The 12,675-nt window shown below is 43.4% G+C and overlaps 1 pseudogene; it reads right to left on the reverse strand.

Moving 5' to 3' along the window:
- The window catches only part of LOC140559655 (general transcription factor II-I repeat domain-containing protein 2-like), a 65,163-nt pseudogene extending 52,690 nt beyond the window's left edge, over positions 1-12,473 (reverse strand).
- Positions 12,474-12,675: the final 202 nt, after the last annotated feature.

The following is a 12,675-nucleotide window of genomic DNA, read 5'->3' on the forward strand; positions in this document are numbered from 1 at the left end:
AACCAATATAACAAAATTTAGAAATAAACATTTCTGACATTCAAAAACAAAACCAAAAATAAATCAGTGACCAATATAGCCACCTTTCCTTACGATGACACTCAAAAGCCTTCCATCCATAGATTCTGTCAGTTGCTTGATCTGTTTACGATCAACATTGCGTGCAGCAGACACAACAGCCTCCCAGACACTGTTCAGAGAGGTGTACTGTTTTCCCTCCCTGTAGAGCTCACATTTTATGAGGGACCACAGGTTCTCTATGGGGTTCAGATCAGGTGAACAAGGGGGCCATGTCATCATTTTTTCTTCTTTTAGACCCTTACTGGCCAGCCATGCTGTGGAGTATTTGGATGCATGTGATGGAGCGTTGTCCTGCATGAAAATCAGGTTTTTCTTGAACAATACAGACTTGTTTCTGTACCACTGCTTGAAGAAGGTGTTTTCCAGAAACTGGCAGTAGGTCTGGGAGTTGAGCTTCACTCCATCCTCAACCCGAAAAGGTCCCACAAGTTCATCTTTGATGATACCAGCCCATACCAGTACCCCACCTCCACCTTGCTGGCGTCTGAGTCGGAGTGGAGCTCTCTGCCCTTTACTGATCCAGCCTCGGGCCCATCCATCTGGCCCATCAAGAGTCACTCGCATTTCATCAGTCCATAAAACCTTAGAAAAATCAGTCTTAAGATATTTCTTGGCCCAGTCTTGACGTTTTATCTTATGTTTCTTGTTCAAAGGTGGTCGTTTTTCAGCTTTCCTTACCTTGGCCATGTCCCTGAGTATCGCACACCTTGCGCTTTTTGATACTCCAGTAACGTTGCAGCTCTGAAATAAGGCAAAACTGGTGGCAAATGGCATCTTGGCAGCTTCACGCTTGATTTTCCTCAATTCATGGGCAATTATTTTGTGCCTTTTTTTTTCCAACACGTTTCTTGCGACCCCATTGGCTATTTGCCATGAAACGCTTGATTGTTCGGTGATCACGCTCTAAAAGTTTGGCAATTTCAAGACTGCTGCATCCCTCTGCAAGACATCTCACAATTTTTGACTTTTCAGAGTCCGTCAAATCTCTCTTCTGACCCATTTTGCCAAAGGAAAGGAAGTTACTTCTCATTACAGAGATGCACATCACCTGATTTACTTGATTGGTAGTTGGCTTTCAAGCCTATAGAGCTTGGAGTAGGACAACATGTATAAAAAGGATGATGTGATCAAAATACTCATTTGCCTAATAATCCTGCACACAGTGTAGTAGTTTGTCTGCAGAGCGGTGTGGCATACAGACAGACATACCAGAAACAGTTCTGGAACTACAGCCAAGATTTCTGTTTGGTTTTTAACAGTGTTCTTATGTACGTATTAGTGTTGATCATAGAATAAAACATGTAACCTGGCAAAGAATATATATTTAAAATAGTATAGAATCATTTATTGTATTGCAGATTGTTTAACTGGCTGCTGCTGCTGTTGTTTTTCAGGCCTGTCGTCTGGTGCGTAAAATGCATGCGGTAGGGTAATGAGAGTTGGGTGGGATGGTGGTGTTGTATCAGTAACATGCAAAAAAAAAATCCTGAATCAATCTCTTGCTCATCGTCCACTTGCTGAGTCTGTGCCACTGATTGTGGTCGACTTTGTCCTCCATTAGTGGATCATGGCTGTATACTATAACTGGATAATGCTGCCACATTGTAAGTTTAGTAGTAGTTAGTGAACATGGATGCATGAGCAGTTTACAGTTTTATGCCCCCCACCCCCCTCTAAAAGATTAAAACATAAAAATGAACAGAACAGATGTAATTTTGACTTTAATTTTGTTTTACACCACAGGAAGTCAGCAATGATTTCAATTGACCTTTTATTAGAGACAACAAAAACGGTGTCTTTCCAGATTTTGTTTATTTTAAGGGGGGCACAGGCTTTAGATTGAAAAAAAAACTTTACAGGTTTTAGCAGCAAGATTCAGATTATTGATCATAAACTTTTCTTTTTCTTAAAGTGTTACAATATCTTTGACTTAAGATAAAGATAAGATAAGATAATCCTTTCTTAGTCCCACAGTGGGGAAATTTTCAGTGTCACAGCAGAAAGGGATAGCAAGACACTCAGTTACAAAAAAAAAATGTGGATAAATAATTGACACTATATACACACAATATAAATAAGAAGTAAAAAAAGCAATAACTATTATTTACAGATTATTGCAAATGACTCTTAATTGCACATGTGGGAGGGGGGTATTGCATAGTATTTTTACATTAAGGGATTTCTATTCCCTGAACATGTGTGTGTAGTTAAGTGTGTGTGTATGTGGTCCGCTGGGAGCAGTGCTGGTTGTGGAGTCTGACGGTAGCAGGAAGGAGGGACCTGCGATACCGCTCCTTCACACACTTGGGGTGAAGCAGCCTGTCACTAAAGGAGCTGCCCAGTGCTGCCAGAGTCTCATTCATGGGGTGGGAGCTGTTCTTCAGCATGGATGCCAGCTTGGCTGTCATCCTCCTGTCTCCCACCACCTGCACTGGGTCTAAGAAGCACCCCAGGACAGAGCCGGCCCTCTTTATGAGGTTATTCAGTCTCTTCTTATCTGCCGTCGAGATGCTACTGCCCCAGCAGACCACTCCATAAAAGATGGCAGATGCCACCACTGTGTCGAAGAAAGTCCTCAGGAGTGCTCCCTGAACTCCAAAGGACCTCAGTCTCCTCAGTAGGTAGAGTCTGCTCTGGCCTTTCTTGAAGAGTACAGCAGTGTTGACTGACCAGTCCAGTTTGTTGTTCAGATGAACACCCAGGTATTTATAAGAGTCCACTCTCTCGATGTTCATACCCTGGATGTTCACTGATGGAGGGGGGTGTCTGCTCCTGCGGAAATCCACCACCAGTTCTTTGGTCTTTCCTGCGTTTATCTGAAGGTGTTTCTGCAGACACCAGTCCACAAAGTCCTGACTGAATGAGTTCTCTGTACTCACTGTCCTCCTCATTGGTTATGAGGCAGACAATCGCTGAGTCATCGGAGAACTTCTGGAGGTGACAGGTCGGTGAGCTGGGTGAAGATGAACGGTGCCATGACCGTTCCTTGAGGGGCTCCTGTGCTGCTGACCACCATATCAGAGACACAGTCCCGTGCCCTCACATACTGTGGTCGGTTGGTGAGGTAGTCCAGTATCCAGTTCGACAGGTGATTGTCCACTCCACAATGTCCCAGCTTGTCCTTTAGGAGCCCTGGCTGTATGGTGTTAAAAGCACTGGAGAAATCAAAGAAGGTGATCCTCACAGTGCTGCCGGGCTTCTCCAGGTGAGAAAGAAGGTTTTAAGTTTTGATGCTGGAGGTGGCAGTGATTTAGACCCGATAACGGCAAACGCTTTCACTCGGATTACATTTAAACAGCTTTTTGTGTCTCTTGTTTTTTAGGCCCAGACCTGTTGAGGAGGAGCCAGCCAGAGCTCTGCAGAATTGTTTAGCAATCTCTTCAGTGCATCTAAACCATGGACTGATGGCCAGAAGTAATCAATCCTCTGGATTCAAATCCACTAAAATGATTGAATGAAAATGACATGAGCATCTGTACCCCATTAGTCTAAGCTCCCCAAATGTTATTTCGCTATACAAGCAACAAACTGTGCTAAGCAAGGGACTGTTCTTAACGGCAGGTCAAAGAACAGCCCAACCCTATCTCCAGAAAATGCAAATGTCAGTGACAGTTATGAGTGCAAAAACAAATGTATTGGACATGTTTGGCAGTTTATTATTCAATTGTTAATTTGTCAAACCTCTTAACTGTTCAAAGAATTTGGGGGAAATACTGAGTGTTAAGTCTGAACACACAACCAACACATCATTCAGTTAAAGTCTATCTCAGAGTCTAATCAAACTGTTTGAATCCTAATGCTTTTGGTGACTATATATGCTAGTAGTCCTCTACAACCTCCCTCTACAAGGTTTTATGGCTATCAAGAGCTTGAATGGCACCTGTTTGATTGATAGAAAGAGTGCTCATGGCACAAAGGGTAGAAGCCAAAAGGATTAGTGGCTTTTTGCAGGTGAGAAAACCCTGATGTTGTTGCCGCCTTCTCGTTGTGTTATTTGACAGCTTTTACCCAAATGAAGTTGAAGTTAAAACAAGATTGAACATTTTAAAGGAAAATGTGTATTTAGATATGTAATGAAGATATGAATTCATTTATTATTTGACTGTGGAATGAAACAGTTATTAGTCATACACTATGAATGTAAATGATGTGTAACTTAATAAAAAAGAGCATCATTTCTACATGTAAACTGAGTTTATCCTGTTCTGCTGGAAGAATGTGCAGGGAGCGTGGGATGGGGGAAGTGGTAGGAAATTAAATAAGCTATTCTGGCCCACCACTGGAACTGGTAATAGGAGGCTGGCACTTACGTACTTCTGGCTCAATTCGGATTATACCAGCTTCGACCAGGACTACGCGCTCCGACCATCCCATCAAAGACCATGCAGATTCTACATAACCATAAGGGCCAACAGATTTACAACAAGAGCTCGTCTTCCCCAAAACCTGCACCTTAACTCAAACAAATGACTCAAAATGTACTCAAACCCTCTGAACATCAAAGAGTTGCATAAAATAAAATGGTCTTGATTCAGATATATACTTTGAATAACGCTCACTAATTTTTATAAGCTTAATTTCATCTTCTAGAACTTACTTTATAAGTGCAATTTTATGTTTCTACTTAATTAAAATATGTAAAAAGTTTATGTAGCTCATAAGCACCTTGAACGTTCTACAAAAGAAACTGTTAGAAAAACTACTTTATCTCCCATGTGAGTGTCTCTATACAATGTGATTTCCCCCCTTGTTGTTTTATAATATTTTCTATAATGACCTTACATCAAAATAAATCAGCCACACATAAAATACACATAAAACAACACTGCAAGTTCACTCTTTTCACACCACACTTGATTGGAGCCAATATGCTAACACAACAGCGTCTCCTTTTGAATTTAGATTTACTTGACAGCTTGGTGTTGGAAGTAACTGCTCACTCCAGGACAAGCCCAGATAGATGTGTTGTCAGTGCAGCAAGTATTTTCTCACAGGCGCTACTTGCATGAATCCACCAGCCAAGACGAGAACTACAATCATACGACACACCAGTAGTTCCTTTAACAGAAACATCTCAGTGCAGAGAAAGCCGCGCAGACAAGACAACACACAAATTGTGTGCTATGGCATTCTGCATTATGCCCTGACTTTTTTAATACTTTTTTTTTAACACGATTTTGCAGCAAAGGCTCTAAAACCTTTATATATCCATATGTCTTGACATAATCTGCTTTGCACAGTGAAGATAAATAAAAAGATGAGAAAAGGAATTACGAACGGATGTTAAATTGCTGGGATTTTAATATACTACACAGACTTTCTGGATGCGTCTAAATGATTACCTAGGTCAAATGTCATCTACATAGAAATCCAGCAATACTAGCAGCTCATCTCCCAACACAACACTGTTGCTCTTGAAACACAACTCATCACATGACTTGTATATTATACAAAATGACTTGTATATTATAATGATCTGACTGTTGTTCTACCGCGGACAGAAGGTGATTGTCTAAGGTTTTATCAAGAATGTGATTATTGCCTAAAGGTACCTGTAAAACATTCAACAGTGGAAATAAACTGCAGTTGTGGTTCGACAATTTAGAATTGTTCTTTGTAGTACGATTGAGGCTTAAATGATGCTGAAAGCATGCTCTAATTTATACTGCTTCAGCTTGCTTAGACGTTACAATGGCAGTTTTACCACTGGTACATTCATTTGACACACAATGGAAATTCAGATGAAGCATTTAAGCATTTCTTGTTATTATCAAATAAAATCAAACACATTTAAATAGATAAAACGAGCACAATTTTATAATGCAATTTTTTAATAAAGAGCCGCGTGTTTGGGGTTTACATTTGATGACATCATCGTATATAAACGAGAGGTGAAAAGGAGGGGCGCTGCGCTTGAATACTGCAATTGTGACGTCTGCAGCTCAGCGGAATGATGGAACTGGAGGAGTTCGGAGCGGAGCTCACAATACTTGCACACCAGCTCAAAGAGGCAGGTGTTTGGGGTGCGGATCTCACAGCAGGTGGAGCAGAAGGTGAGCTTCCTATAGGGGGAGCTGGAGCATCTTCTGAGGCTGAAAGACTTGGCGGAAGCTCGCTGTGCGGCCCTTCAGAAGCGTGTATGGAAGGTCTCAGCAGCCCTGGTGGTGACTGAGAGGGACCTGGAACTCTACAGGGTCCCAACACAGCCGGACGTGGAAATTGAGACCATCGCTCTCAAGGTGAAGAATGCCCTGGAGCGGCTGGGAGAAGAAGGGCTGGCTGATGGAGACCCAGAGAATGACGTGAACTTCTGTAAGGACGATGCCCCCATAGAGGAGCTTAAGTGAACTTAGGCCACCTGGATTTCGTGGAGACCCAGGCAGAACGTCCAGAAACCGCCACCCCTGTGAAATGGTGGAATAAACCAAAAAACCTGTTTTGCAGAGTTCAGGAAGGAAGGCTTTGCCATTGTTCCAATCAAAATAAGAGAAAGAGAGAATCGCCAGATTGAAAAGGAAATTAGGGAGAAGTTGGAAGTGAAAGAGAGATGGAAGAGGGCTCAGGAGGAAAAAGAAGAGTACATTAAATGGGTTCAGGCGAGATACGCCGAAAAGAAGCGGAGGGCCGTGGAAAGGCTGGCAGAAATGGAGGAGGCGCAGGGATGCTGCGCGTGGTTCTACCATTTGAGGGCCAGGATAGTTCGGCGTGCCCAAAGGAAAGAAGCCAGCAAGGAGCAGAAGGCTGAGGAGATGGCGCAGCAGAAAGAGCGTGAAAGAGCAGAAAAGCTGGAGGACAAAAAGAGGGACTGCGAACTGATCCAGAAAGTGTGGAGATTAAAGCAAGAACATTCGTGGGATCAGGCGATTCCTCAGATAGAAGCAGATTAGAAGAGGGTCTTCAACGTCCTACCAGAGCCGGGGGAGGGCATCGGTTAAACAGGCAGTGAAGTGGAGAGCAGCGAGGAAAGAAAAACATAAAATAGAAAAGAAAAAATATGAACATGAAGTTTATGATCTTTGTAGAAATGACATTTACATGCATGAATCAAACTGCATTTATAACTAATCTGATCAATAAAATAAGTAAAAAGTAGCTCTATGAAGCCTATTTGTTAAATACAAGTAGTTGATTAAATCAACACACTTACCAATGACTTAGGACACGTCCCAGAATCCTTAAAAACAGCACAACAACAATCCATCACAAGAGTTTCAGCCTATGGAGAAAATAGCATTTATATACATTTGGTTTTGAACATATCTTTTTATCTTGATGTTTTAACTTGGCATGTGGAATGTCATTTATTACTCTTACAATATGTTAAAAACAAAAAACATTACAAATGACAATTTTACATTAAAATTCATTTACATTTGAATCAGGTCAACATGGTTATCAGAACTGCATATGCTAGCTATATGAACTCTATATGCTGTATGAAGAAACTGTTCTCTTCTAAAACATTTAGTTTCTGATTACAATGATGAACTGTGACCTTCTGCTGCTAAACGTGGAAATATGATGTTTTGGGAATATTCAGCTTACTTTAGCAAGAGTGTTTGTGCAGTGCATTTAATAAAACACTCCTGTGCCTCTCAAATCAGGACTAAATCTAGACTCAAAGGTGCTTGTGACTGACACAGTACCACAAACTGATGCTGTGTGGCCAAAGGTTTGTGGACGCCTGGTGCAATTATGTTAGTTCAATTTGCATTCATTTGAGCAGATCAGGCAGTTAGACAGCGCTAGCTAGCGACCTTTTAGCTATGCTTAGTGCTCCCATAAACTTACCAGAAATATTAAGCATATACGTGGATTCATAAAGACAAACAAAATAAACTATCCTACAGTGTAACTGTGCAATAACAAAGTCTTCTCATATACGCTAACTCTACCTCCTAGAAGCAAGATGTGTGTGTAAAATGTCTGCAGTCTGCCCGGCAAAAGCTGTGCTTGCACATGCGCAGTTATGTCTTAACCACCAAAAAAATCTAATTCAGATGAAGCAAAGTTTATTCGTTCATTTTATTTATTTGTTTTTTTTATTTATTTGTTTTTTGTTAATTTTATTTATTTGTTTTTGTGTTAATTTTATTTATTTTTTTGTTAATTGTATTTATTTGTATTTTTAAGCATTACTGCATTTACCCATTACTCCACATTCCTACAGTAAGAAATGTCTGAAACGCCTACCATGAATACATCAGACACTGATGATTTTGTGGAGTGATTTGATCATTGGTTTAGTTTATTGAATTGTAAATTTATCCATCTTTATCATTTAGCTATGAAATGATATGAGCACAAGAAAGTCTTATTATGAGTAGGTAGGAAAGTGATGTTAAAATACAGTGGATTTAACTGAAAGAAGATTAATTCATGTTTAATAACAGAGACGATCTGAATTTCCACCGTTTCAGACTGACCTTCATATATACATAAATTTCATCACTAGAGTGACACTGACTGACTGACATGGTGGTGGTTTGTTAGAGTTTGTTGTGCTGATTTGATTGGATCAGAAACAGCAGAGTGGACACAGTGTTTAAAACTGCTGTCTGATCCACTTGTACCACCAGCACCACACACACACACACTCTACCACCATGTCTGCGTCACTGCAGCGGCCAGTTGGTGTATCTATTCCTTCATGTCGACTCCCCAGCTTTGACCAACAGAAGCCTATTCTGGCCGGCATCACAGTGGAGGTTATGAGGGGACCTCGGGCCATAGTTTCAGCGTCTTACTGGTTTTCTTTCCTTTTCTCCTTTTGTTTGTTTGTTTTCACACAATGTTGATAAATACGGACTGTTGTGTGGAGAAGCCTGGAGATGTATTCCAGTAGCACTGTTCTAAATGTTCCACAAAAGCAGAGCCAGAAATACTTACTTGTTTTGATTTCCTAACATAACACAATCTAACACATTTTAGGAATGGCCGAAATGACAAAATACACTTTGGGCCCCCCTGTATGAGTGGTACAAGAATACTTACTCTAAAGGGTTCCCTAATTCCCACAATGCAGTCCCAGGCACTGGAAGGTAAAGGCTGCAGAGGGCTTTGGTCACCATGGCATAAAGATCTGCATTCCCAATAGCCTTCAGCATGCAGATACACCAGTGCAATGTCGTACATCTTCCTCAGCTGAACAGATAAAAGACAAGGTTATACTACCATAGTACAGATCCTTACACACAGCTACAGGGCTAGCTAGAAGGGTTCTGAGAAAGGAAAGAAAACCACACTTTATCACCACAGCAGTACAGTGGAATTTCACCTTGCCACCAATCCGTGGCAGTGAGCATACACTCACAAGTGAACAGGGCAGCAACTAGGGATGTCCCGATAAGATCCATTGACTCAGGATCAGGAACTGATCCAGGCATTTTTATTAGATCAAGTATCAGCTTCCAATCAAGTTCCAATCCTATCCATCTCTCTGTGAGCAAAACAAAACAGAGCTTTATTTTACATTATAAGTGCAGAGACGTTTCCACTTAGCAGCCAAAACAAACCTTAAAGTTGGCTTCTAATTCTAACTCTCCACTCCACCATGCAGATTTAAAACGATCATCCATTTATTGAAGATAAAGAATTATTCACCAGTTACTATTTGAGGAGCCGAGGAGTATTATTAAGGACTTCACCAACCAGTGGCGGTTCTAGGGGGGTGCCGAGAGGGGCCCAGTGCCCCTCCTATAACACATTTGGACCCCCCTACGGCCCCCCTAAATTAGGCGTGTCTCTCCTCAACTCTGTGAACACACGGCGACAAAGATAAGCAAGGTAAGTAAAATGTAAAAGAAAACTGTTGAAAAATGTGGAAACTGTTAATGTAATATATACTGCTTTAGGTGTGTGTGTGCTCACTGCCCCTAGTGTGTGTGTGTTCACGACCACAGATGGGTCAAATGCGGAGGATACATTTATCTGTACATTTTTTAATTAGGATAAAGAGCTCATTCACATAAACATTACAATGTGCAATATCTCCCATTCTCATGTGCAATCGAGGGTCAATGTGTGTCAATTGTTTTGACTGTTATTATTTATATTGTATATATAATCTTAAGTGTGTGTCTTGCTATCCCTATCTTTTTGCTGCTGTGACACTGTGAATTTCCCCACTGTGGGACTAATAAAGGATGATCTTATCCTGTCTTACAACGTTTTTCAGAATGTGTTGCATATCAAGTCATTTATATATACGAAGCGATGTGTTTGAGGTTCAGCCAAACTGATACTTTATTAATCCCTGTCATGCTGGCTAGGCGAGACAAGGGAACACTCGCAGGGACAGAGCAATGCGGAGAAACCGTCTTTAATGGACGAACCAAACAGAACAAACACAAACAAAACGAGGCAGCAAAGTACAGGGTCCAATAAACAGAAACGGAAAACAAACAGGTGAAAACCGAAAGGGGATAAACCAGGAAAAAAACCACCTGAGGCTGGAAAGCCGTCCGGGAGCAAAGCGAGAGGGGACAAATAACAAACCGCGCTAGTCAGGCGCTGACGAACTTACTCGACTCAGGTGCTAGGGAACCGGACGCCAAATCCCCTTGGCGACCAACCGGTGTACCAGACAGCGAACTCCTGTACGAGAAACCGCTCCGATCGAGCATATACTATTTGAACTTGTAGAACTTCCTAGAAGTCTCCAGACCATGAAGCCAACCTTACAGCTTGGCATCGCAAGAGTAATTCTCGGCCCCGATGCCTCAGCGTTTGCTCCCTTTGTACTCCAGCACTCAGGTGAAACAAATCATAACTAAACAGAAAATATGGCGCCTTACTGCGACCGCTGTCAACATAAAAGTCCTTAGTGATTAAACCAACGGGAGGAACATAAAGTACGTGAACATAGAAATTAACCTAACATTGACTGAACAGTTCCCAGGAGCCTGTGGACCGCGGCCCGAAGCCGCCCCTGGGGGGGGGCGCGGCGCCGCAGGGCTGACAGTACCCCCACCCGAGGCGGCCGGTCGGGTCCCCCGACGGGGACTCCCCGGTCGCCGGCCAGATGCCTGAGAGCCCAGAACGTCCGGGAGCGGACCCACTCGGTCCGACGAGACGGACCGTGACCTCTGCCGACTGGAGAGCCCTCCACGGGCGGGGGCCCGCGGCTTCTTGGGGCGACCGCGAGGCCTGGGAGCCGGCTTGTCCGGATAGCGTTCATGAAACTCCTGGACCAATGCCGGGTCCAGGACGTTACTAGCCGGTTCCCAGGAGCGTTCCTCCGGACCATACCCTTCCCAGTCCAGCAGATACTGCAGCCGGCCCCCGCGCCGTCGGGAGTCCAGTACACGCCGGACCGTGTAAGCGGGCGTCCCTTCCACCTCTACAGGCCCCGGCGGCGTGTCCGCCGGGGTGGCCTCGTCCAGGGGCCCTGACACCACAGGCTTGAGCTGCGAAACATGAAACACAGGATGCATTCGTGAGTGTGGGGGTAAACGAACCTTAACCGAAACCTCATTGACGTGTTTGACAACCTCGAATGGACCCATGTACTTAGCTGCCAGTTTCTGAGACGGAAGACCAGTCCAAAAGTTCCGAGTGGAGACCCATACGCGATCTCCCGGCGCGTATGACGGGGTCTCCCCACGCTTCCTATCCGCCTGTGTCTTGTAGCGCCGCAGGAAGGTCTGGATGTGCTGATGGGTCTTGGTCCAGACGTCTTCGCTGCGGCGCATCCATGCATCAACTGCTGGTACCGGGGTCTCCGCAGCAGTCCAAGGGGCCAACGGGGGTTGGTAGCCTAACACGCACTGATAGGGGGTGAGGCCAGTGGTCGTGCACTTCAGCGAGTTCTGGGCCATCTCGGCCCAAACCAGATACCGCGACCAGTCGCTGGGGTAGTCGTGACAGTAGATTCGCAGAAACTTCCCCAGCTCCTGGTTAGTGCGCTCGCACTGGCCATTGGTCTGAGGGTGGTATCCTGAGGACAGACTTACACTCACCCCCAGGTGCTTTTTTAAAAGTCTGTATCTGGTCGGGACTCACCTGCTCACAGACCTTCAGCATACACTGCTTCAAAAATGCACCCTCTGAAAAAGACTTAGACGCGCGAGCGATTTCTTCAGCTACAATAAAGCTAGCTTTCACTGCTGCGTCGTTTTGGGCCATAGCTCTTGTGAACATATTCTGCTGCGATCGCAATTTGCCTTTTAATTCTTGTACAATTTGTTGCTTTTTTGAAGGCTAACTTTGGCATACTTAGCTCCGTGTTTGGGATCAAAGTGCTGACGTAAATTGTACTCCTTGACAACTGCCACCGTCTCATAACACAAAAGACATACCGTTTTTTCTCCTTGAAGCACAAACATGTATTCGCCTTCCCATCCCTCTTGAAACGGTCTTCCATCGGCATCAATTTTTCTTTTCCTGGACATTTTGGGATCATATTTGTAGCTTATTGTAGCTGTAATTCCACTTGTTGAAAAAAGCATAATCTGCATGCATTGTGGGGACATGTAGTTTAAGGTCAATGCACGCTTTAGAATGAGTCTAAAAGCATGCATTGACAATAAACTCCATTTCCCACAATTCATGCCAATTATGTTACCCGTGAAGCGACAGCATTAAGCAGATCTT

The sequence above is a fragment of the Salminus brasiliensis genome, chromosome 7 (genome assembly GCF_030463535.1).
Source record: "Salminus brasiliensis chromosome 7, fSalBra1.hap2, whole genome shotgun sequence".
NCBI classification, from domain to species: Eukaryota; Metazoa; Chordata; class Actinopteri; order Characiformes; family Bryconidae; genus Salminus; species Salminus brasiliensis.